The sequence below is a fragment of the Dermochelys coriacea genome, chromosome 1 (genome assembly GCF_009764565.3).
Source record: "Dermochelys coriacea isolate rDerCor1 chromosome 1, rDerCor1.pri.v4, whole genome shotgun sequence".
NCBI classification, from domain to species: domain Eukaryota; kingdom Metazoa; phylum Chordata; order Testudines; family Dermochelyidae; genus Dermochelys; species Dermochelys coriacea.
Window position 1 is genome coordinate 294,946,547 of NC_050068.2, and position 27,943 is coordinate 294,974,489.

General features: G+C 39.1%; 1 long non-coding RNA gene across 1 annotated transcript; it reads right to left on the reverse strand.

Moving 5' to 3' along the window:
- Positions 1-2,111: 2,111 nt before the first annotated feature.
- Positions 2,112-27,943, reverse strand: LOC122457822. The gene is made up of 6 exons (XR_006277497.1): positions 27,931-27,943; positions 16,711-16,713; positions 16,302-16,310; positions 3,995-4,138; positions 3,660-3,662; positions 2,112-2,122 (listed from the first exon to the last, which is right to left on the reverse strand). It is a non-coding gene; the product is annotated as an uncharacterized LOC122457822 (long non-coding RNA).

The following is a 27,943-nucleotide window of genomic DNA, read 5'->3' on the forward strand; positions in this document are numbered from 1 at the left end:
CCTTTTAATTTTCAGGGGCAATCCCCCCTGCCCCCCAAAAATTGCAAATGCAAATGGTAGTTGACTTGCAGAGAAAAATTACTCTGTTGGGGTCCAGCTAAGAGTGAGATTTTCAGAGTAGTGCAGAGTATTTTGGCAATTAATGGAAGAGGTGTGGCTCAATCCCTTGCACTGCTCTGAAAATCTCAACCTCAGCCCTTAAACGCTTTCGAATAAGACATGCCACTTACAATAACACATGAGGATCCATCTGTCCTCTGCTACTGTTACCACACTTCCAACATACCCACTGCTGTAATGAATGCTTCATCTACTAGCTGAAATGTCCCAGAGAGGAATTTCCAATCTGTTTCTGCTCACCTTCTTACTTCTGTATAAGGATTAGTTTCCAAATGCATTCAGGTACCACATCAAAGAAATAAATCTTTCAGTGTGCCCTAAAGGTGATAAGAATTGCTCACCAGTGGCAGCCCTTAACAGAGCTGTGGCCCAAATGTCCCCAGGGGTCTTTCAACCTGTGTGTCATAACATTGCTATTCTGGAGCACACAATAAGATGTGGTCCATGAGACAGCCAGGTTCTTGCCAATTAAGGAGGCTTGTAAACCGGAACTAATACCCTGAAATGAATTCAGTAGTGGATCATGAATCACTGTAGAGGTCCAATCACTAATGTGATATATACAACACTCTCTCTTGCTCATTAGGGAGGCTGTAGCTTTAACTTTGAGTATGTTCCTTATGAGTTTCAGAGTGGTAGCCATGTTAGTCTGTATCAGCAAAAAGAATGAGGACTACTTGTTAGTCTTTAAGGTGCCACAGGTACTCCTCCTTCTTTTTCCTTATGAGTGCTACAATCTAGTCTGGAGCTGGCAAAATCATTATGGCTAGATCTTAATCTGATAGAAAACAAGGCAATGTTGTGTCCATCCATAGATGAATGAGGCCTCTAGAGCTATCTCTGGATCCAGAGACAGTAGTCCAGAATAACTCAGAGTCTGCTCTGCACCTTTGCAAGTGGAGGACAACTTTAGAAAGATCTTATGATTTTTCCTAGGATCCAATGACTGCAGAATTCATTAAACTGGGGTAATTCCTGAACTTTCCTTTCACATTTTGCCTTGACATGTCATCAATCAGACTCAATGCTTCCCCACCACCACCCGACAACCTCACACCTGGTAGTGCTCATCTAGTATCTAAAATAGAGATAACTTTCCTGAAAATCAGCATATTTCAAACCTGTATAGCTTCGTCTCGATTCATTTCTTTCCAAACACTATTTTGATTTTACTGCACTCAAATTCCAGACAGAATTCACTTTTCAACAATAACCACTGCTTAAATCATCCAATCAAAATTTGAATGGCAACTCCAATTTTTCAGATTTTGGAGAAAGTATCGTTGATCAGCAGGAAGCATTCTTCCATTCGAGTCAATATTGGACAAATATCCCGGCAAGTTGTTAGGGGCTGTTGTGAACACTCTGTTTAGGATGAGACGTAATACTGTGTTCCTGACCTCTTTTGGTTTTTAAAGGTGCTAGGAAATTCTCTGGCCCTGGTTTTAGCTCAAATTCCAACTGGAGTAATTTCTTCTACATATAACTTCCCTTTGTATTTTCAGTTGTTTATGGGGTTTCTTTTATTCATGTCCAAAATTGATATGATATACTATTGACAAGCGCTGTTAAATAGTTTTCATCCTGGATATGACTGTCTTTCAGTAGTGGGTGAATGGGTCCTTATATAGCCCAAACTTTCTTTGCCTGTGAGTTGAGAACTGATTAGTATGATCATAATCGTATGAGATCCTTGGATGAAATATACTATCTACGTGCAAATTATTATCGGAATCTAAAGAAGTACTAGCACGCTTCACACTTTCTTGATCTGCTGCTTTCATTGCAGGATGAGCTTCTCCCTTGAAGTCCACCTAGACTTGAACATGAAACAATGGGTGTTACCATACAGACTGTAACAAGAATGACCAGGAAAGGTGAGCTATTACCAGTGGGAGAGCGGGGCAGGGGGGAAACCTTTTGTAGTGATAATCAAGGTGGGCCATTTCCAGCAATTTACAAGAACAGTAGGAGGGGAAATAAACAAGGGGAAATAGTTTTACTTTGTGTAATGACACATCCACTCCCAGTCTTTATTCAAGCCTAAGTTAATTGTATCGAGTTTGCAAATTAATTCCAATTCAGCAGTTTCTCATTGGAGTCTGTTTTTGACATTTTTTTGTTGAAGAATTGCCACTTTTAGTTCTGTAATCGAGTGACTTTGTCCTAACCCATAACTATTTCACATTTGGGGACAATGTATACCTTCAAATCAGTGGCACTGCTATGGGTACCTGCATGGCCCTACAGTATGCCAACATTTTTATGGCTGACTTAGAACAACGCTTTCTCAGCTCTCGTCCCATAATGCCCCTACTCTACTTGCAGTACATTGATGACATCTTCATCATCTAGACCCATGGAAAAGAAGCCCTTGAGGAATTCCACCATGATTTCCACAATTTCCATCCCACCATCACCTCAGCCTGGACCATTCCACACAAGAAATCCACTTCCTGGACACTACGGTGCTAATAAGCGATGGTCACATAAACACCACCATATACCGGAAACCTACTGACCGCTATTCCTACCTACATGCCTCCAGCTTTCATCCAGATCACACCACACAATCCATTGACTGCAGCCAAGCTCTACGATACAACCGCATTTGCTCCAACCCCTCAGACAGAGACAAACACCTACAAGATCTCTATCAAGCGTTCTTACAACTACAATACCCACCTGCTGAAGTGAAGAAACAGATTGACAGAGCCAGAAGAGTACCCAGAAGTTACCTACTACAGGACAGGCCCAACAAAGAAAATAACAGAACGCCACTAGCCATCACCTTCAGCCCCCAACTAAAACCTCTCCAATGCATCATCAAGGATCTACAACCTATCCTGAAGGACGACCCATCACTCTCACAGATCTTGGGCAGGCCAATCCTTGCTTACAGACAGCCCCCCAACCTGAAGCAAATACTCACCAGCAACCACACACCACACAACAAAAACACTAACCCAGGAACCTGTCCTTGCAACAAAGCCCGTTGCCAACTCTGTCCACATATGTACATCATAGGGCCTAATCACATCAGCCACACTATCAGAGGCTCATTCACCTGCTCATCTACCAATGTGATATATGCCATCATGTGCCAGCAATGCCCCTCTGCTATGTAGATTGGCCAAACTGGACAGTCTCTGCGTAAAAGAATGAATGGACACAAATCAGACGTCAAGAATTGTAACATTCAAAAACCAGTCGGAGAACGCTTCAATCTCTTTGGTCACTCAATTACAGACCTAAAAGTGGCAATTCTTCAACAAAAAAACCTCAGAAACAGACTCCAACGAGAGACTGCTGAATTGGAATTAATTTGCAAACTCGATACAATTAATTTAGGCTTGAATAAAGACTGGGAGTGGATGTGTCATTATACAAAGTAAAACTATTTCTCCTTGTTCATTTCCCCTTCTGCTGTTCTTGTAAAGTGCTGGAAATGGCCCACCTTGATTATCACTACAAAAGGTTCCTCCCCTGCCCCGCTCTCCCGCTGGTAATAGCTCACCATTCCTGGTTACTCTTGTTACAGTCTGTATGGTAACACCCATTTTTTCATGTTCTCTGTGTGTATAAAATCTCTCCACTATATTTTCCACTGTATACATCCGATAAAGTGAGCTGTAGCTCATGAAGGCTTATGCTCTAATAAATTTGTTAGTCTCTAAGGTGCCACAAGTACTCCTTTTCTTTTTTCTTTAACAAGGTAACTGTCAAGGTGGATAGTGGGAAGCAGTAGAAGTGATCTATCTGGACTTCAGTAAGGCTTTTGACCTAGTCCCACATGACCTTCTCATAAGCACAGAAAGTGTGGTCTAGATGAAATTACTATAAGGTGGGTGCACAACTGGTTGAAAGACCTTACTCAGAGTAGTTGTCCATGTTTCACTGTCAAATTAGAAGGCAGTATCAAATGGTGTCCCACAGCGTCCTGTCCTAGATCTGGTACTAGTCAAATTTTTCATTAATGACTTGGATAATGAATTGGAGAGTATTCTTATAAAATCTGCTGCAGAGATTAAACCAAGGAGAAAGGGGAGTTCAAGCACTTTGGAGGACAGAATTAGAATTCAAAATTATCTCAATTAACTGGAGAGCTAGTCTGAACTCAACAAGATGAAATTCATAAAGACAAGTACAAAGGACTTCACTTGGGAAGGAAAAATCCCAGGAACAAATATAAGGTGGGGGAATAACTGTCTAGGTGATAGTACTGCTGGCAAGGGTCTAGAGAATATAGTGGATGACAAATCCCATAAATCAACAGTGTGATGCTGTTGCAAAAAAGGTAAATGTCATTCTGGAGTGTTCAAGCCATCTGCACACAGGCTGCCTTCCTGGTACCTTCTGCAACCTGTGTTCCTCCTTCCAAGTTCTGGATAGGTCGCTACAAACTATAAGTGTGAATAATTCTCCCTAGTGCAGAGGGACACCTTAAGGCCTAGACATTACTTAAAGAACTTCAGAGGTGCATTGGTCTCCTGCAGGCCTTCTGTGAAAAATTCATTTCTGAGCAAAGTGAAGATGGACATTGCATTTTCCCTCCTCTGCCTTCCCCCCACCCCCAGGAGAACCTTCTCACTCTCTGTACCCAACCCACTTTGGAACAAGCTTTTGAGCTTTGCTCCTAATCCCTGAGGCATCTCAGCAGACATTCTCTTGCATTTCTTCACTTGAGGCAAGGCAACACATTGCCAAAGGGAATCATAATAGATCTCATTTGTCAGTTTGCAATGACCTACCTAGGATTATTTTCACACACTAAGGATCTATGAAAACAGTGTCACTGCTTTTCCAGAATAAAAGTTTACATACATAATACAACAACTGTAAACCTCAGAGCCATTAAATCACTTTCTCTTCTTTCACCAAGTATTGTTTCATAGCAAATGTGCTACACTGCAAAATCCATTCTCTTTTAAAATACTATATTTGTTATGATCATATGAAAAAACGTGCTACAATTTAACATAGATTAATCAGCTTTAGGTTGCTTGCCTGTATCTTGAAATATTCAGTTATATTGTATTAAACTACACCAAATAATATTTAACTACATCAAAAACACTTAAGCACTCTGTAAAACAAACAGCTAGTATATTTACATTCACTGACTCATATGGGGGCTTGGGACCCCAATGCAGGTGTCTTTATTGGTAGGGTTAGGACTACTCTGTCAGTAAATAGTCACTGTTGGAAGGAGCTAGGGCCAGAGCCAATGCAGCTGCTTCAATTTACATCAGCTGGTTTGGCCCTTAATCATCCATTATTGATAGCTGCACCAATATTTCTGAAAGCTATGTCAGTATTTTTAGGAAAAAGAAAAGGAGTACTTGTGGCACCTTAGAGACTAACAAATTTATTAGAGCATAAGCTTTCGTGAGCTACAGCTCACTTCATCGGATGCACTGATTTTTGGTAAGGGCAAGTATGGCAATGATAATGGGCAAACCTCACTTCCCCACTCTCAAAGCCTACCGTACCTTTGTGCTTTCAGAGGCATGGGCTGGGCCTCTTACAGTGCTCTGTTTGGATCATAGCCACCCCCCTCTGCAATAAGAATCAAGTCATAGAGTTGATATTATGGAAATGTCACTTGAGGTTCCATAGCTAAATGTAAATATCATCTCAGCCTTAAAGCAGACATCCTCAACCTTTTGGTTACAGATTAATACAATGTATCTTCCCTAGAATTACAGCACGTTGACTATAGAATTTAATTTACGAGTACATCAGTTAATTAGTTTGAGTTAAAAATGGATTTTATAAGAAATTTAGTACCCTATGTCAGAGCATGATCATATCATCAGTGATCTCAGTGATGAAATCACAGACTCTCTACTTTCTATATACTCTAAACTGAAGTCTCGTGAGCATGCTAAAATTGATTAAATTATTCTAGCATTAATTGTAGTTCGCCCCCACTATTCTTCATAACTGAAAGTGTGTGAGAGACTGGTGAGAGATTGTATGTGCTGACTGCTGGGAAAGTCTCTGAGAGACTGTGCGCTGTCTCTTTAAGGCACTCACTCACCTTCAGAAGACTCATTCAGACCACAGCAGCTCTCCTGCTCCTGAGCCATGCCCCCTCTCCCCTGCTCAATGGAGATGGAGTACATGGATGGGGGGAGGGGCCATCCTGACACTGCACAGTAAGCAGCAGGGTCCTAGGAGCAGCTGGCCAGGGTCTCCAAAACAGAGGGCTGGAGCAAAGTGGGTGGAAAGCAGTAGGGAGAAGGACACTTGAACACATGCTGCCAGATGTGCATGGCTCTGCTAATGAAGTGTGCAGCACTTGATCCATTCCTGGGCGGCCACGTGACCATGCAGCTTAGAGGGAACACAGGACCTCTCTTATATCCCCCCTTAATCGCCTCTTCTCAAAGTTGAAAAAGTCCCAGTCTTACTAATCTCTCCTCATATGAAAACTGTTCAATACCCCAATCATTTTTGTTGCCCTTTTCTGAAACTTTTTCAATTCCAATGTATCTTTTTTTTGAGGTAGGGTGACCCCATCTGCACACAGTATTCAAGATGTGGGTGTACCATGTGTTTATATAGAAGCAATATGATATTTTCTGTCTTATTATCCATCCCTTTCTTAATGATTCCCAGCATTCGGTTAGCTATTTCTGCAGCTTAGAGTTCCAGTTATTTCTCTTTACAGGTTAGACCCCGTCTCAGCCTGGACTCAGCCCTTGCTTTTCCCAGCTTAGTTCCTTTATTTCTTCAGGTGTTTTTAGCAGTCTTCATTCTTGGGCAGGAAGGCAAAGGAGAAGATTGACTTGATTGATTCACTTCCCAGCCTTAAGTAGGACTTACATGAAGCGGGAATCCTTTGTTTCCAGTGGAAAAATACCAGCAGTGTCCAAGGTGGTACTCTGTATCAGGTGACATCATCACATGACCCTCCAGTGTCAAAGCAACATCCCAGGAAGCTTCTCAGAAAGGTGGGAGATTGGTATCTTCAAAGTTCTATTGTCCTTCTTAAATGGCCCATGTAGGCTGATTGCCTACTGTCTGGTGGGCATTTTCCCAAGTACAAACACAGTGGTAATTGTTACATAGTCAATATTCCTAAATTCAGATACAGAAATTATACATGTATACAAATATGATAATCATATTCAGTAAAACATAACCTTTCCAATGATACCTCTCATGACCCATCTTGCATAAAACATCTTAGTTATGCCATATTCATATTGTAACAATATTTTCTATGAAGAATAGGGGGTGTAGCATCATAATCATGTAATTAAAAACTGTATCACAATGAATATGCACTTGGGAGCAGAACTAGGTTGTACAGGCAATTTTCATTCTCACATTTCCTAACCTGAGTGCTTGACTTTGCAATCTTAATTTCTTTATGTAATATATTCAATGGAACTTCTTCCATCCTCATCGATGAGAAACTGCAGTGCCATTTATTAAACTTTTGATTTTTTTTATTAGTAATCAAAATGCTGATAAAACTCAGGAGCTGCCTCCTATACATGTATTGGAGGAAGTTTTAAATCTATGCTATTATGGATTGATGTTTGCAGAATGACTATTGGGTAGCGGTGCTGGTCCACCACAACACACCCAATTTTAACTTTGTCTCATTACTGAGAGTTTGCAGCAGTGATGTGTTCCCGCATTTTAGTCCTTGGGAGCATATTCTTGCCCACAGCACAACTGTCACCAGCACTGAAGCAGAACCTAATTGGTTCTGCTTAAGTAAACTGCTAATCCAAAAATCCATTATCTTTGTGGATTTGCAACTTCTTAGTTTTCTAAAGTGAAGTTCAATGAGGTAAGTATTAATGTAAGAGATTATTCAGGGTTCATCTTATTGACTAAATATATGTCCTACTTGGGTATCTTGAATCAAACTTCAAACAATTGGCCTATGGAGAACCCTACTTAAAGTGTGAACAATGTGTGCAAAGGGAAATCAAATTATGCTGTAATTTACATACTTTCCTCCTCCCTCTAACTTTCTTACCCCTTTCCTATGCCATTTATACCATTGCTACTTTCCTATCAACCTTCTCAGTACTTTTAGAAGGAGCAACTATTGTTGGTGTTAGAGAGTTACACACTACATTAGACACTATTGGTATAATAGCAATTTTCATGTCTAACATTAATTGCTAATAGTGATCCTGGCTGCTACGCCATTCTGACTCAAGTGGGAGTAATGTGATAAGAGCTGCAGGCAGGAGCTGGAAAAAATTCTGTTTGTTTTATGTGGGATTGTCCTTTCACATAAATCTTGCAGAAATTACAATCCTAATAATGTGTTATAGTCTCATGCACATAAGCATTATCTGTTACTTTAGCTATGGAACTGAATAAAGTAAAGTTATCTCAATTCCAAGATCTGCAAGAATAATTCCAATGTACTAAAAGCTTTTACAAGGACCTGATCCTCAGTAAACCCTGATGTAAACAAAAAAATCCATTGAAATCACAGGGGTTGCAACTGTGCAAATCAGGAGGGTCACATCCATTCTCTCTCCCTTAAGATGATGGAACTGGGGGAGGGGGAAATATTATAAACCTGTAACTGTAATATCCTGTCTTATGCCTGGTATAATTACCAATTAGACTTTTTATTCTCACCAGCATAAAATATTTACATTGAATAAAATAATTTGAATAACAGTCAAATCAAGACAGCAAGTTTTGAATGTGCATAAACTGAAAATTGGTTGTCTTTTTTAAAACATTGTTCTTGATCAAGAAAGGCTAATTATTGCCATGTTGCCTCAGTGAGTAACTGGTATATCAGTTCATAGGAACAAATGCTTAGAATGAAATTTTGCAGCCGGCATCTAATGTGCTTTGGAAAAATGGTGAAATAACATTATGGATGACTCAGTTTAAAAGACCGTGCAAGTCTTGTGTTTTTCTTCACTGACATACAGGTTAATTTCTTTTAAAAACAAACAAAAAAAGTCCACTAAAATGGCTGGAAAATATTCTGCAATGACCCTCAGATGTTATGGTACTTAACTGAAACTTGACTAACACAAAACAGAGGAAGAGTGTCAGACAGTGTTTTATGTTCGTTGATTTTGGAGAGTAAATCAAATCTGTCATTTGTATAATGGGAGGTTTCTTTAATGCAATGTAGCCAAATAAATATATCCACAGGTATAAGAAGAATCCATGTCAGGTAGGCAAAACAAATATATTCTCATGTATTTATTCTGTTATGTTAATACCTGCTAACAAATTTATTCAAATTATATAATTCATTATATTTATTCAAAATATATAATTATCAAACTGAAGGAATCTTCAGTGTGTCTCATGGCTGGGCCCAAAATCTGCCCTTCTCTCTTAGGCTTCTATAAAGCATCTGATACCAGTAGTTACATTTCAGATTCTTGTTGGCCATCATGATGTCCTTTTGTCATGCAGCAATAGTGTTGTACCTAATGATATACTGGGAGGAAGAGAACAAAACAAGGAATGTACTTGAAGGTAGAGCTGGTTGGGGAATGGTGTTCCCATCCTGCAAAAACTTTTGAGACTTCAAAAATTTTCCTTCAAATTACAGTAATACTGGGGTACGAAATATATAGGAATGACAGAGTAAGTCATGCTAGTAGGGGAGTGGCTCTATAAGTGAAAGAAAGCATAGAGTTAAATATAGTAAAAATCTTAAATGATTTCAACTGTACCATACAACCTCTTTAGATAGAAATTCCAACCATCTGACCAGGATGATTCTGGTGATTGGGAAATTCCCAGAGGCTACAAACACAGAAAACTCAATAATAATGGGGAATTTCAGTTATCCCCATGATGAGATTCAGAGATAAGGTTTCTAGACACCGTTATGACTACTTCTTGGAGCAGCTAGTCCTGGAACCTGTAAGGGGAGAGGCGATTCTTGATTTAGTCCTAAATGACACACGGGATCATCAAGAAGTGAATATAGCTGAACCTCTTGGTACTAGCAACCATAATGTAATTAAATTTAACATCCTTGGGCGGGGGGGGGGGGGGGAATACCAAAGAAATGCACCTCAGTAGCATTTAACTTCAAAAAGGGGAGCTAGACAAAAAGCGGCTAGTTTAAAGGAAATTAAAAGGAAAAGTCACAAGAGTGAAATACCTTCAAGTTGTATGGAAACTTTTAAAAAACACCATAAAGACGCTCAAATTACATGGCTATTTCTTTCTGGTTGGGGTAAGAGGGCCAAAAAAAATGCCACCATGGCTAAACAGAGTAAAAGATGTGATTACAGGCAAAAAGGCATCCTTTAAAAATTGAAAGTCAAATCCTACCAAGGAAAATAGAATGATGCATAAACTCTGGCAAGTCAATTGTAAAAGTACAATTAGGCAGGCCAAAAATGAATTTACAGAACAACTAGCAAAAGATACAAAAAACAATACTTTTTTTTGTTGGATGTATCAGAAGCAGGAAGCCTGCCAAACAATCAGTGGGGCCGCTGAATGATCAAGGTGCCGAGTAACACTCAAAGAAGACAAGGTAATTACAGAGAAGCTAAATGAATTCTTTGCATCAGTCTTCACTGCAGAGGATGTGAGGGAGAGTCCCACATGTGAGTCATTCTTCTGAGGTGACAAATCTGAGAAACTATCCCAGATTAAGGTGTCAATAGAGGCAGTTTTGGAACAAATTGATAAACAGTAATAAGTCACCAGGACCAGATGGTATTCATCCAAGAGTTCTGAAGGAACTCAAATATGAAATTGCAGAACTACTGACTGTGCTATGTAAACTATCCCTTAAATCAGCCTCTACCAGATGACTAGATAAGAGCTAATGTGATGCTGATTTTAAAAAAAGGCTTCAGAGGTGATGCTGGCAGTTATAGGCCTATAAATCTAACTTTCGTACCAGGCTCATTGGGGACCCCGGGCAGGCAGCAAGGTGCCAGGGAAGGATTGGGGGACCACGGAGGCCAGGGGCTATGGGGAGGGGTGAGGGTCTGCGGGGACACAGTGGGGGCCAGGATGCTAGGATACAAGTTCTCCCAGGGCACCATTTTCCCTAAGGCCAACCCTGGCAGGGCCAGCCTTAAAGGGTGGGCAACATGGGCAACCACCAGGGGCGGCCCGTCCATATAGGAGAACTAGGTGGTCGCCTACGGTGCCAAGGTAACTGGGGTGCCAAATTCAAGGGAAAAAATCAAATAAAAAAAATGAAAAAGATGAAAAAAATACAAATAAAATAATGAAGATGTCATTATTCTAATTCCTGTGTGCATACAGAGGGAATATGAATTATAATTAATTTCTCTACATTTCTGAGAATTTATTAATATGTCAAATCTTTTATTTACTGCACAAATAAATAATATTTTAGCAACATTTTTTTTCAGTTTGTGACGTAGAGTCAAGATGACCCACTCCACAATTTTGATAAGCAATTATTCAGCCACAATGAAACCTCCAGTGGCAAGAGCTGCAATGCTAGTGACACCTAACTCGAATATACATCAAGGTCGCATAGCCGGAAATTCATGTAGAGTGAAGATATCACGAGCTGATACATGTCAAACGGTCATTTTAACACGTCGCAGGTAGATGGTTAAGAATCAAATGAATACTGTGGAAAATTGTGTTTCTTGGTGCCAAAGAATAAAGTATAACATCTTTCAGCATTATAAATCCAAAATGTGAGTATCTTTAAGCATTATTAAACCTTAGCATTATTATTGGGCTGTATAATGATGAACTTTTCTTTGTTATAACTGATTCACATGTAATAAATAAGGTCCATAAAAGAAAAGTAACAGCATTAACACTTAATAGACTACGAAGTGATGACATCACACTCCAAGTGGGTAACTGTGAGGAAGGGGATTACTTTCCAAACAACCGGAGTTGGGTTATACCATCGAAAATGGTCATTTTGTTTCCATGTAAATGCTGTAACTAACTGTTTTAATAGGTAAGTGAGTGTATGTTACTAATCATTGAACCTTTAAGCAGTGAAATGACATATTGGGATGGCTGCAATGTGGTTTAAATTGCCAGCCATGTGGTGGGTGTGTCAGCCATCCTTAATGCTATAATGCTTGCAGTTGGGAGCACAGTACATAACAATATTCAAATGCCCCATCGCAGAAAAAGGAAAAATAAAACCCTCAGGAGCTGAGTATTGTAAATGAAAGGCTGAAAAGGAAACGGACCAAGCAAAACAGCAGGGATCCTTCCTGAAATATCTTCCCTTTAATCCAAATAAAGATGGAAGCAGTTCACAGCATCCAGATGAGAGAATTTTACTTGGAGAGGAGGTTAGCTCACGTCCACATGGAAGCAGACTGGAACATCAAGATGAAGTTATATTACTTCGTGCTGAGGGTAGCTCACATCCACAAAAAAGCAGTGTGGAAACTCAAGATGATGGAAGCTTACTTCTAGGTGAAGGCAGCTCACAACATCAGACTGATATGGAAGTGGAGAAAATTTATTCACCTTCAGAGACACATGCAGAAATTGAAGTAAATGAAGTAGAAGGAAGAAAGGAAGTTACAAACAAGTTACAGTATGGGGATCCAGCTTCATGGCCCAGATATGATGACAGTGTGAGGCAAATTGTCATGGAACATGGACCCAAACAAGTTCATGAATTTCCCTTCCCAAAGGATGGAAATAAAAGAAAATTCTCTGCTCAGCAGTACAAGAGGAAACTCATTAATGGGGAAGAAATTCATCAAAACTGGTTACAATATTCAGTGTCGAAGGACTCTGTGTTTTGCTTTTGCTGCAAGTTGTTTAGAAATCAACAACTGGTACACCACTTGCTGAAAATGGTTCGAAGGACTGGAAAAACATATCTTCAATTCTCTCTTCACATGAAAGAAGTACAGAGCATTTGGAAAGTTTTCAAAATTGGAAAGAAATTGAATTATGATTGAAAAAGGAAAAACGATAGATGAAGAAAATTTATGTGTGATCAAGGAAAAAGAAGAATATTGGCAACAAATATTAGAGCATTTGATTGCTTTAGTGAGAATTCTCAGTGGGCAACATTTAGCATTCCGTGGCTGCGGTAGAAATGAAAAATTATACACACCGGGTAATGGAAACTTTTTGAAATTTGTTGACTACCTAGCTTTGTTTGATCCAGTCGTGAAGGAGCATCTATGTAAAATAACTGACCATGAAACACAGGTTCGTTACTTAGGAAAAAATATGCAGAATGAACTGATTCAAATCCTACCAAATGCCATTAAAAAGAATATTGTAAAAGCTGCCCATTCTGCAAAATACTTTTCAATAATACTGGACTGTACACCAGATGTGAGTCATGTTGAACAAATAATGATGATCGTTCGTTTTGTGGATATGGAAAAGTCTGCAGATGAACATAATGTTGAAGTGCTCATAAAGGAACATTTTTTGGGTTTCGTACCACTAAAGGAGATGACTGGAGCATCTATGACTGAAACTATTCTACAAGAGCTTGAAACAATGTCATTATCTGTTGAAAACTTACGTAGCCAAGGCTATGATAATGGGAGTAATATGAAGGGTAAAGACAATGATGTGCAAAGGAGAATGATGGAAATCAATCCTAAGGCCTTTTTCATTCCTTGTAGTGCACATTCTCTGAATTTGGTTGTCAGAGATGCTGCTAGATGCTGTTTGGAGGCAAGCAGTTTCTTTGACCTGATGTAACATGTTTATGTGTTTTTCTCAGGCCCAACACGCCATTGGGAGATTCTGACTTGCCATTCTCTAACTGAATTCTCTAACTGTGAAACCACTTAGTCAGACCAAGAGTCACATTGAATCTTTGAAGCCTCTTCGGTATGAACTTGGAAACATTTATGATGCCCTAATTGAAATTTCTGACGATACTACTATACTGGATCATCTGACAATATAGCACATTCAGATGCAGAAGCTCTTGCAAATGGCTTTTCCAAGTTCAAATTTGTGACTTCACTCATTTTGTGGTATAATATCCTTTTCAAGCTTAACCTCACTAGTAAGCAGCTTCAGGAAAAGAACTGGAACATACATTCTGCTATTCAAAAACTGCAGCAAACTAAAAATATTCTGGAGGAATTCAAAAGTGATGAAGTGTTCGAAAGAACACTGGTCGATTCTCTCGAGCTTGCTGAAGAAAGAGATTTTCTGACAGAATTTGAACCAGAGCCAGTTGGCATTCAACCAAAGAAACAGCAGTTTTCATATGAAGGACGAGATACACCCATTCAGAACCCAAAACAAATGTTCAAACTGAATTTCTACTTCGCAGTTCTTGATACTGCTATTCACTCAGTTGATGAAAGATTTCAACAGATGCAGCAGCTAGAGTCAGTATTTGGCTTTCTAAATGATATCTACAGCTTGCAAAAGAAAACTTCAAAACAGATAAGAGAATTTTGTATAAAACTGGAGTGGGCATTGACTCATGAAAATTCAAAAGACATTGATGCTACAGATTTGTGTAGTGAGTTTCAGGCTTTTTCAAGACGACTTAAGAAACATTCCACTCCTGAAGAAGTACTGGAGTTTGTTTGTGAAAATAAACTCTCAGACAGTTTTCCAAACATTTGTATAGCTCTACGCATTCTTTTAACGTTGCCAGTTTCCATAGATAGTGGGGAATGTAGCATCTCAAAGTTAAAATTGATAAAAATATATCTGCGTTCAATAATGGTACAAGAGAGACTTGTTGGACTTGCCACAATGTCAGTAGAGCATGAAATATCTGGAAAACTGGATCTAAAAGAACTAGTGACTGAATTTTCAAAACTTAAAGCAAGAAAAGTCATGTTTTAAGAGCTCAGAATGTTTTTTATTCAGAGTGTTTTTTAAATACAGGTTAAAGTTCATTGAAGAGTTTTCTTATTTCTTTCTATATTGGATGTGGTGGTAATGGCAGTTAAAGCACGATAGCATAATGGATGATTTTGGATTTGTAATAATAAAAATTTTAATTAACATTTTTAATGCATTTTTATTTGAAATCAGACTGAAATATCGTCTAGCTGTTGTGTACAAATCTATTCTGAAAATTTTGTGTCTCTATTTTATCTTACCTCAGAAACATTGGTTGGACAGACAGACGGACAAACGGAATAATTAAGCCTCTGTTTAAAAAAAAACGCTTAAAAACATTATAAGGAAAAAAGGGGCAAAATGTTTCCCAATTTACCAAAAACCTCAGCCTAGATAAGCCTTTGGTGTTTGAGGCACCGATTGCATGGTTTGCCTAGGGTGCCAGTTGCTGGCAGCTAGTCTAGGGCCACCCCTAGCGACCACCCTGGGTGCCGTGGTCAGGGGTGCACCATAGTCAAGAGGGTGTTGCTGGAGGATGCCTGGGCAATCACCAGGAAGTTGACCATAGTGGGGGATGGGGCTGCTATTGTGTCCCCACCTCCCCACACTCTCAGTAGTTACCAGTGGCCTATGCCAATATGACCATTCTTATGTTCCTGTTCTGCATCAGTACAAAATGAGACCTTTTTTTTGAAATTCACCAAAAAAGGGAGTGTGTAACCCATTCCCCTGCCACCCCAATAGCTCAGGGCACTTAGTTGAGATGTGGGAGATGCAGGTTCAAGTCCCCACTTTGCGATTCAGAGCAGGAACTTGAACCTTGGTCTCCTACATCCCAGCTGAGTGCCCTCACCACTGAGGTACTGGATGGATGGACACACACACCCTACCCCTGACTAAAATGTTGTTGAAACTGAAACATGCCTGTGAAAAGTTTTAGGTTCTTGTGATCTGGTATTTTTTATTTTACAATATCAATAGTGTGGTGAGCATACCATGTCTCAGAGCAGGTCTGTAGCTCACTAAAAAAAATCATGAATGTGAAAATATATGGTTTTCCCATCCCCATAAATGTCATCCTATAGGTCTGACAGATAAAGACTCTGTTCTTGTATAAAATGGGAAGTCTAGGGCAGGTATTCCTTTAAATACTTTGTATTATCCAGTGGAATTTCTTGCAACTCAAGACTCAACATTTCAGACGAAAATAACTAAATAAAATCACCCTGTAAATTTCCATGGTATTTAACTATGCTTTGCCAGTAGCAAATTATGTTTTACTTAAAAAAACACACACCCTGCATCACACCCACCAGGTTGCAGATTTCCATTCCCCATCAGATTCACATTAAACCCTATGTAAAAGCTTGCCACTTAAAACAATTTAAAAAAAAAGAAACCAAATCAGCCTACCTTTTCTCAAGCATATAAATATACTGACTTCTGTGCTCATCTCCCATGCCCAGCCAGCACACTAAAATCTCCTCCCCCTGTACTTTGACCTGTAAATCTAAGATTAATGTGTCTTTCTTACATGACAGAGTTAGCTAAAAGGGTTGGAAAAGGTATTGGGAGAGCACCAAGCAAAGAGAGTCTGTACTAGGATTAGCTGGTGGCATGAAAAAGGAAGAGAAGCATAAGTGGGAGAAAGAGAGAAAGAAAGCCTTAAGGAGAATGGAACAGATAGACATGAGGAGACAAGTTGCCTGGAAGCCGATATTAATAGTATTGCATCTAGACATTGTGGAGAGGATAGATCGGTGGGTGGCAATGGAGAGATTTACACTGACTGCCTACGTCCGTTTGCACCCACTTTACTTGTGGGTAAGGGAATTTAATTTACTGTAACTTGCACACCATGAACCTGATTAATTGTTGCCCAACACCTTGTAGTTATGTACACCAGTGCAAAGTGGAAGCAAAATGATATCATTCTGGCTTGGTGTAAATACTCTTTGCACTGGGTGATCAATACAGAAGGTGCAGGGCAACAATGGCTTTGGCGCTCAGGAACCACAAGAATGTGTAAAACATTATGCAAAATAGTGAGGAAGCTGATCAGGCTTATTCTTTTTCCTGGCTCACTAACCTTGAAGCTACATGAACATAGACTCTGTTAAACATCAGTAACTGAGTGTTAAGGAGTCTAAAAATAAGAGGCTCTAACTTGTGCCACCTCACACAGCATTTCTGAATATGGCCCAGGGTCCTCAGTGCTCTGAATCAAATCCGGATCCTGTGTTGCCTGATAACCCTGCCACCATCTTGAATCTATGCTTGAAGATGATGGACCAGAGTTTTCAGCTGGCATGAACTGGTATAGTGCCATTGACTTTAATGGAGCTACACGAACTTACACCAGCTTTGGTTCTGGTCCTATATTTTTAAAATCTCTTTTGTCCGAATCAAATAATATTTGTATGCTTTGTGCAGGATAAAATTTATGGACAAAATAACTTGTGCACTGTTATACTAAAACTGGATCGTTTGAGTAACCCCTATTTTTACAACATATGACTTATCAAGAGACACTGATGAGGAATTTTATTTATTCACTGAGTGAACTTACTTATTATACTGCTTTAGAGCATGGCATTCCCAAAACTGTAATAAAAGGTTTGTCATGCCATCTATTTGCCTCGTAGGTCTAACATTTCAAATGCACAAATACTATATTTTTTATAACTAAATATCTTAGATTCCAGCAAGATATGAGGGTTACAGATAGTGGGCCAGGCTGTGCGATAATCTACAACCCATGGGGATGGCCCATTGGGCAGTAGACTAGTTTAGTCTTAAAAAAGCTTCTCACAACTTTTCAAAGAGTTCTGAGGGGCTCTGAGCAAGAATGATTAACTCAGGTTTCACTCTAAATTGATTCTCAGTATGAATGCCAGACCCCCATTGTACTAGGTACCAAACACACACAAATGGTCCCTGTCCCAGCAAGTTTATGTATCAATCTTTTCTAAGACTTTAACAAGAATCTTGTTACAAATTACACCTAAACTTTTGTGGAGGAAAATCTTACAATGCAGTTACACAGTAACATTTAAAAATAATATTAATTCAACTGAATTGTGAACACTTAAGGATATAAACCCAAAAAACTCTGGATAAAATAGTCAAGTGTATCTAAGTAACGTGGGTGCCTAATCCCATTAACTTTCAATGGGATTTAGATTCCAAAGTGCCTAAGTCATTTTTCAAAATGGAATCTGCTGCTTTTGAAAATTTTACTCCTCACCTACAATAAGTGCACACAAACTTGAGGATTTTTCCCATTTAAAAATCAATGTTAAGAAGTACAAAAGCCTACAGAGACAATAAAATTAGTCCACAAACAATCCAGAGTAGATAGATTAGAATGTGATCAGTGCCACATTTTCTCTACCAGATACTACCCAATTTTTATTGCAATCTTTCTAGGGTTGTTTTATTAAAAGGCAAACTCTAAAAGAAAGACATTTACAGGTCCCAAATTCCTGATGCTTTGTCCTCTTGGCAACACAATTTTCCAAAACCAGAGGGACACCCATCTGTTGCTGTCAGCCTGAGTCTTTTTGAGTGTTTATGGCTGCAACTAAAATAATTCCCGCCTGTCCAATTCTCCAGCTGCAGCCCCAAACTGTATGATTAAAATCAATTCACTGTAGCTCTAGAGTGAACAACTCTTTAACATCCCTACAGTGGCTTCTCCCTATTCCTCCTCTCCCAAAGGCACAGATGAACTCTAGATAACTCGGATTCCTTCCTCTTGTACCAAGCTTCACCATTGTAACAAATTGATTCTGGTGTCCTTTTCTAGCTAAAAAGCTTTGAAATTTTGTTAACCAACTCTGCAGGAGAACAGCAAAAAATCACATATTCAGTTTGAATTTTCATGCAAATGGTCATTTGTCAAGAGACCTTGAATTTCACCAGCTTTGCAAACACTTGGTTGTGCAAATGCTAGTGCACAATAACTAATGTGACTGTAAAATAACAGTGGAGCAAATCTGCCACATTTTTCATGAAAATAGTTGTGAAACTTTGTTTTTATTGAGCTCTCTTTACAATAACAATTTATTATGATCTAATTCCTGTTTCTCTTTAGAGGAAAGACCATGATTTTTGTGTACATTTTCTGCACTGACAGAAAATACTCCTGTTTCTGCACACTTATGCTCAGTACTGATATAGTCTATTCCTTATAAAATGCTGGGTGACTAGTTATCCTAGTATTTAATACTAAAAACACTAAAACATAGCGAGATAATCCCTCTGAATTGAATTTCACTTAAGATAAGCATATACTAATAATGTACAAATACTTTTGGCTGCCAACTTTTTGATGTTTGTATGCACAATACATTTACTCGTGGTGTACAGATTCTGTTCCTCTTTTCTGGCATTGTCTACGGTCACTTTAAATGATTAAAAACCTCCTGCAGTTCAGACTCTCCTTGTACTGAGTGCCACTGAGAGGGCTGAACACACATGTACAGCTTTGCATTGACTCTCAGTTACACTAATTTTTTTTAAATCTGCTGTTGCAAGCAGGATAAGTATGATAATCGGTTGCCATTGCTCTGAGAATGTGTATCTGAGGTATCCACTGGCTCTATTATGTAGACTTGAACTAAATGTGACTGTCTTCGTCTTAGTGTATTCACAACACACCCCAGGGGGCACATGACCAGGATTCATCACCAAATTTGGTCTCCTGGTTGAATCATTAGCTTCCTGGGCTGGGTACTGATGGGGAGCATGACATGAACAATGATGCATGCCCCCCAATGTGAGTGAAAGAGCTTAAATGTCTGCCTTATCCTGTTGTTACTTCTAGATTTGAAATATCGGGACTTACACAATAGTCTATAATTTATATGCCTCCTATACTTCTCTCTCCCTTTTTCACATCCTGATTAATGTGGTCGGTGCAAGAGACATTGTCTCTTCTAAAGAAGTTTACCAACTCTCTAGATCCAGGCTATATGAAACAGGAGTTCTAATTTAATTTAGTTATCAACTTTTGGCCATTTCAGACCCAACTGTACTTTTTGATTATAACATTCTATCATTATGTATTTAAGCAAATGTCATTGCAAATATTAAGGCTGGCAGATTTTTATCTGTCTAATGATTTTGGTTGGTTGCTGGAAAAGTTCATTCAGAAGAACCTGGGGATTAACAAAATATATTGTGAGGACAAGCTGTCTGATCAAATGAAAAACTAGATATTGAATTCAAAAGCTCTTCCTTGTCACAACACAATGACTTTCTCTTGATTGTTACCCATTCATTTGAACAAATGGAAAATCCTAATTTTGTCTGTCTATTGTGACTTAGATTATATATTATAGCATTTGGGCTCAGTTTTCGATGTCAATTAATTAGTCGTCTTAAAAATGTCCCACTCTTAGAAAACATTTTTTTTCTTATTGAAATAGCTTGGGGTTTTGTAGTCAGGTTCTTCTTAAGCCTATTGATGGGGAGTAAGTAATTAAGAAAAAAGAAATGAGAGAGACTATTACAAACAGAATAGTTTGAAAATTCTACCATATTGTATCAAGTTTGGGGCTTAAAAAAAACTCAACATTTTTCATGAAAAGCCCCTTTTTCTCACATTTTCTTTAGTGCAAATATTGGTGTTTAGCAGAACAATATTACTGAAACGTGTTTCTAGATTGTGGCGAAATGATAGCCAAAGATGTGTGGTAATCTGCAGGTTCTTCAGGTGGGTTGGAGATGGCTGAAAGAAGCAAGTGTTTCATATCATAGTTTCAAGGTAGCTGCACCTCTGGCTTCACCCAATGTGGTCTGCTTAAAGAACGCTCCTCAGACCTCTAGACGTTACCTCCCTCTGGGCAGGGACCCATGTCCAACTCCCTTCTTACTGGAATTTTTGGATGTAATCCCCTTGATCTCACTGTGATTCTCAGCAAACAGGTCTAACAAACATCCAATGCCCTGCTCTTTAGTTTCCATCCAAGGACAATAACAGCTTTCTTACCAGTGACCTGATAGCCTCCATAAGCAGGGTACATTTATTCAAGGTTAAAAAGTGAACAAAGAACATATAAAAACAATAAAAGGATTCAGAGTAGCAGCCATGTTAGTCTGTATTCGCAAAAAGAAAAGGAGTACTTGTGGCACCTTAGAGACTAACAAATTTATTTGAGCATGAAAGCTTATGCTCAAATAAATTTGTTAGTCTCTAAGGTGCCACAAGTACTCCTTTTCTTTTTGCGAATAAAAGGATTGACACACATAATAAACATACCAGAAGTCACCCATAAATCCTATGGGGACCTTGGTAGGCTCCTGTCTTTCCAACCCTTAAACAGAGTGGCTTGTCCTTGGCAAAAGTCATGTCCACTTATTGAATCAAAACAAAGCTTCCCTCTGTCAGGTTAAACTTCACCTTTTAAACTAAAAGCCCATTCTTTGGCCTTCCATCTTGGAAACCTCCCAAGATCAGCTTCTCTTGTGAGACTTCTGCAATCTTGCCTAAAGGCAAAATCTCCAGAAAAGCTGTTGTCTCAAGATTTCTACCATTGTGGGCTATATTTTTTGCACGAATGACTGCTCTTACAACACTTCATTCACAAGTGACTCGCAACCAAAATCAGAAACTTTTAAACCATTCATAAATCTGAAGGGTTTGAAGGTTTCATTTCTATACTTCTAATTCGAGGAAACCTTCTATCCTGCAGCTAACCCATTATTTTGAAGTCTGTGTTCATTATCTTGTTTGGAGGATGAATCTGGATTTTTTTGAACACTTCCCCCTGCCCTTTAGATTGGTTGAGGAAATCAAAACAGCTTCCATTCACAACCACACCTTCCATTACTCTGGAGTGGAGCGCTGCCAAGTTGGCCATTTCACCACAGCATAGAATCCTCCACATTCATCGTATCCTGAGCACCTGGTCCATCCTAGGGAGTACATGTGGCCTAGTGGATAGAGCACAGGACTGGGTCTTGGGAGTCCTGGATGCTATTCCTGGTTTGAGGAAAAGGAGTACTTGTGGCACCTTAGAGACTAACAAGTTTATTTGGTTTGGCCACTGTCCTGCTGGGTGACCTTCAGTGAGTCACTTCACTTCCCTGTGCCTCAGTTTCCCTATATGTAAGATGGGGAGGAGGAGGATGAGTCTTACCTTCCTTGTAAAGCACTTGGAGATCTGCTGATGAAAAACTCTATATAAGAACTAGGTATAATTTATTTCTTTACCAACAATTCACTTTAAATCAGTTTACGGGAAGCTGAGTCGTCTTGTCACTCCTCAAGTAGCCGGCACCCTACTAGAGAACCATGACTGCTAATTAGACTGACCACTCTGCCCAAATACCTCCCAGAACTTCTACTCCCATGGCATAGGTGCACACCCTAATGAACTCATAGAGACTGTAAATTGTTCCCAGAACCCAACACTTCTTGCGCTGAGGTGCTGTCATATTTCAATAAGGAGAACGCTAAATGGAGTGAACAATGTTCCCTTTCCTGCATTTGGTCCATTCCTATAAGTAGTAATGGAAGCACCGATGGACACCAGAATAATCATCTGTGACTCTGACCCCTGCCCTTTCAGGATGGTAAAAGAATAAATATCTAAGACAGTTACTAACATATTGCCCATTGCTCCTTCAATGAAGAGAATCTTTCAGGCATCCTAAATGACTAGTGCTAAGTAAATCATCTGACAAATGACTATTGCTAAGTAAATCATTGCCTGATGCTAGAGGTGAGGAAGGCTCGTGGAAAAAGGGAAATGCTTTTATTAGTTTTAATTGTGGAAGTCAGAGGCATGTTAAATATCTTTTATGAAATTGTTAGTACATCCATTCCTGTGCTTTCTCTCCTGTGAAGACTTTGTTGCAATAATCCCAGCTTTTTTCTTTTAATTGCATAGGATTGTAAACGACACTACTTATCTTCTAAAGGTTTTGAAAAAAAAATCTATAAATATATTTATAAATGGAAAAATAATTGAAACAATTGTGTTCTTGATGGAATTGTTCAGTTTTGTTTTCATTTCACTAGACAACCTCTGCATCTTTGCTTTACTAGGTCTATTCCACTAGTAGAGTAAGATCTTTTGTTTGAGAACGTGCTTGACTTGATATTAATGTAAAAAGAAGTCTAAAAATAATCTTATGAAATGCTTACAGAAGAATAAATTCACCAGGCAGGTTTTTTAAAAAAATTCTCAACTGCAGAGAGGTGAGTTCAGTAAGATTTTTTTTTATTATTTTAAATATGACCTGTTATACCTAAAAATCAACTGGGCATGCTAGGAATACTGACACTTACATATGTTCCTCTGGGTTAGTTTGAAGAACAGTCATCAAATAGAACTGCCACTTGACAGATCTCTATTCTCAATACCCAGGTAAAATAGCATATAGTATTATATTTGAAGAACAGAATGTAGGCACTAGAAAACAAGGAATAAAGAAAGGAACAGTTTCCTTGACAAGACAAAGGTCAGGAGGAATTTTTCAGGTTAAAATAACTGTCATATGAACTCAAAACTTTTTAGAAGCTAAAGTGATGGAAGAATAAAAACAATGTAATGATAGCATTCCAATTCTTAGAGTTTAAGGCCAAAAGGGACCATTACATAATTTTGTTTGACTGCCTGTGTCCTGTTCCTCACACACCATTACATTCCCCCCTGGTTACTCCTGTATTGAGCCCAAATAACTTTGTATTAAACCAAAGTATAGCTTGTGTTTGGCCAAAGCATGTCTTCCAGAAAGGAATCCACTCTTATTTTAAGACTTCAAGAGATGGAGAATCCACTCCATTCCCTTTGTAGCTTGTTCTGATGGTTAATCATTACTGTTATAAACACATGCATAACTTTTAACTTGAATTTGTGTAGCTTCAGCTTCCAGTCACTGGTTCTTGTTCTGCTTTTTTTCTCCACTAAATTAAAGAATACTTTAGTATATGGTATTTTCTTCCCATGAAGGTACTTATACACTGTGATAATGACACTTCTTGATCTTTTTGATAACCTGAACAGATTGAACCCTTTAAGCCTTTAAGGCACTTTCTTCAGCCCTTGAATCTCTTCTGTGGCTCTTGTTTGTACCCTTTCCAATTTTTCAATATCAAGCAGTTACTGACCCTTTAGTGTCTTCTTAATTGTCAGCTAAGGTTAGTTGTTGGGGCCTGTATGCCACTGTGCCAAGGTGTATATGGTTTCATTCAGAGTGGGGAATGAATATCAGGCCTTGGACTTGAGAGAAATGCTTTCTAAAAAGGGGGGTTTGAGGCCCTGAGTGGAGTAGTCCTCTACATACCAAACTGCAGGCCAGCAGAATAGAATTGGATAAGAATTACTGCTCCACTGTGATAACATAGGAATGTATATTTCAAAACAAACTCAATTCATAATACAGTATACTTTAACTGTATAAAACTGCCTTAATACACATGCCATTATATGTTACATGATAAAGGAATATCTGAATCATAAAAATCATGCTTTAAGTAATCAGGATACTTCTGGGGAGGGCTGTTACAGTTTTTCTGGGATTTTTAAACAGTAATCAGCTTTCGGGGGAAGTGTTGAGCCTAGAAACAAGACAGGAATTAGAAATTGACAGCCCTCTTTTCCCTGTTGGGAAAGCCAGGTGTCCTCATTGATCTTCAGTATCTTTGTTGGTTAAGGAAATGAAGCTTGGTTTAAGAGTTCTGCAGATTTAAATGGGTATCCATGTTTTGCTGAAGGCTAGTATGTCTACATGATTCTGCTGATTAGTTTAATCAAGAGTTAGACACTAGTGAGCACTTACTCAAATTGTTTAGTTTCTTTTACAAATGTGTTCCCATTGTTCCTGCTGCTGCCCCTATTCCTGTTCTAAAGGCATGGAGTTTAGGTGGAATACAGTACACAACAGAGTGAAGTATGGACTGGTTTTGAGCTGTGCTGTGACCTGAGACATGCTTCATAGCTAGATCTGATTGGGACTCCTTTGACAAAATGCTTTTAATCAAAACTGAAACTTTTCATGGGGAAAAGGCTGCTTTTAACCAATTTCTTGACTAGAAAATTAAAAAAAAATTTTTTTTTAAATTGTCAAAATCAAAGTTATGTTTTAATTGACCTGAACCATTTGGGGGGGGGATGGGGGGGAAGGCAGAGAGGGAGCCCTCTTTGTTCTAGTCCCATTTCAAAGAGGACCAAATAAAATGCATTAACAAATTAGTCTGTGGTAGATTCACATGCCACCCCAAACTAAATGTTCATGTAGACAAGTTCTGTTACCAACTGTCAGTATGTGACTTTTAAAAATGCATTAACAAATTAGTCTGTGGTAGATTCACATGCCACCCCAACTAAATGTTCATGTAGACAAGTTCTGTTACCAACTGTCAGTATGTTTTTAAAAATAAAGTTCATGCAACTTTTATAATGAACTTTTGCTCTTATTCAAATGTTGGCCATCATTTCTATTTTTACAGGCTGCCCTCAGTCAAGATGGCCCCATTTCTACACAGCCTTTGCAGGTGTCCTTAGTGATGGTGCCCCTGGTGAAGGTGGTTATTGGTCCCAGTGAGACTGAAGGCATATTGTCCTCTGTGAAAGTGGCCAGCCTCTGTGTTCTGTGGTTAGGAAACTAGGTTGAAAACTGAGGTAATGAGGAAAATCGGGGATGTAGTGGGAATACAGAGAAATATGGGATGCAGAGGTGTAATGGGGGTAGGGTATGTAGAAAATTGGAGGGGGATCAGAGACTGAAGAAGCCTGGACAGAGAGAGAATAAATGAGGTGGAGTGATAGAATGACAACTTCCCCATCTGAGAACGGAAGTAGAGCCCCACTCCACGTAGCCAGCAGGGAGGCTTGCATTTTTGTTAGTGCATTTAAAATAGTATTCTGAACCTGAGGGGATGTGTTTCTAGTCGGGGAATGGTTCTTGGCCCTATGCTATTTAACATTTTTATTTGTGAAATGGAAGAAAACACAATCATCACTAATTAAGTTTATAAATGACACAAAAAATAGGACATGGTAAATAATTGAAGGAGACAGATCCCAGATTCAGAGTGATCTGGATAACTTGGTAAACTGGGCACAAGCACACTATGCATTTTAATACAACAAAAGGTAACGGTAAATATCTAGGAACAAAGAACATAGGCTATACTTACAGGATGGAGGACTCTATCCTGGAAAGCAGTGATTCTGAGAGAGATTTGCGGTCATGGTGGATAATCAGCTGAACATGGGCTCCCATGTGACCAAAAGAGTTTGGATGCATGAACAGGAGAATCTTGAGTAGGAGTAGAGAGGTTATTTCACCTCCATATTTGTCACTGATGCAGCCACTGCTGGAATACTGTGTCCAAGTCTGGTGCCCACAATTCAAGAAGGAAGTTAATAAACTGAAGAGGGTTCAAAGAAGAGTCAAGAGAATGATTAAAGGATTAGAAAACATGTCTTAGTAATAAAGTCAAGGGACTCAGTCTATTTAGCTCAACAAAGAGATGGTTAAGGGGTGACTTGATTGCAGTCTATTAGTATCTACATGGGGAACAAATATTTAACAATGGACACTTAAGTCTATATAAGTTATAACATTATCCAATGACTGCAAGTTGAAGCTACACAAATTCAGACTGGAAATCAGGTATACATGGAGGGTGAGTAACCATTGGAACAACAAAAACAATGAGGTGTCACTAAAGTAGATCTGAAGACAGAGTAGGCAATGGGGTTTGTTATAGGGATTGGTTCCTAGGTTAGTGTTTCTGTGGTATGGTGTATAGTTGCTGCACATCACCTGCACATCTACTAATGTGATATATGCCATCATGTGACAGCAATGCCCCTCTGCCATGTACATTGGCCAAACTGGACAGTCTCTATGTAAAAGAATAAATGGACACAAATCAGACATCAGGAATGGTAATATACAAAAGCCAGTAGGGGAACATTTCAATCTCCCTGGACATTCAATAACAGATTTAAAAGTAGCCATCCTTCAACAAAAAAACTTCAAAAACAGACTTCAAAGAGAAACTGCAGAGCTACAACTCATTTGCAAACTTAACACCATTAATTTGGGCTTAAATAGGGACTGGGAATGGCTGGCTCACTACAAAAACAATTTTCCCTCTCTCGGTATTGACACCTCCTCATCAATTATTGGGAGTAGACCACATCCACCCTGACTGAATTGGCCTTCTCAACACTGGTTCTCCACTTGTAGAGAAGGTAACTCCCTTCTCTTCATGTGCCTGTATATCTGTGCCAGTATCTGTAATTTTCACTCCATGCATCTGAAGAAGTGGGTTTTTTAAGCCACGAAAGCTTATGCCCAAATAAATCTGTTAGTCTTTAAGGTGCCACCAGACTCCTCATTGTATTTGTGGATACAGACTAACATGGCTACCCATCTGATACATTGGAACAACTTATTAAGGGTTGTGGTGGATTCTCTATGACAATTTTTAAATCAAAATGGGAAGTTTTTCTAAAAGATACACTGTAGGAATTATGTTGGGGAAGTTCTAGGGCCTGTGCTATACAGGAGGTCAGACTAGGTGATCACAAAGCTCCCCTCTGCCCTTGGAATCTATGAACTGGGAGAGGGTGCTTCCTCCGTAAAGATAGCAAAGAACAATGTATTTTATTGGGTTTTTTAAATCTCATAATTAAGTCAATGCCACAATATTTTGAGGCTAGAGTTATGATTTAACAAGGCTTCCAGCTGCCAATACCGCTGTCCTGCCACACCTAAAGGACTCCTGTGTGTAGCTACTCCCTACATACCCACCAATCTACCTGCTGACTCACTTCCCATTGGTTCTGCATCTTGTCTCTGGCTTCCAGCCTGAAAGATATGCTGAGTGAATGGTGTGGAGATCCTAGAGTGACAGACTTCCAGTCATGGAGCCCAGAGACGCCCATTGCTGAGGAAGGCAGCTAACAGCAGGGATAAACTGGGCAGGGAACAGGGCAACTTCTCCCTGCTTGGATGAAGGAGTTGATTCTAGGGCTGAGGCAGGAAAGGGACATTATAAACAGCTGGGGGGAGA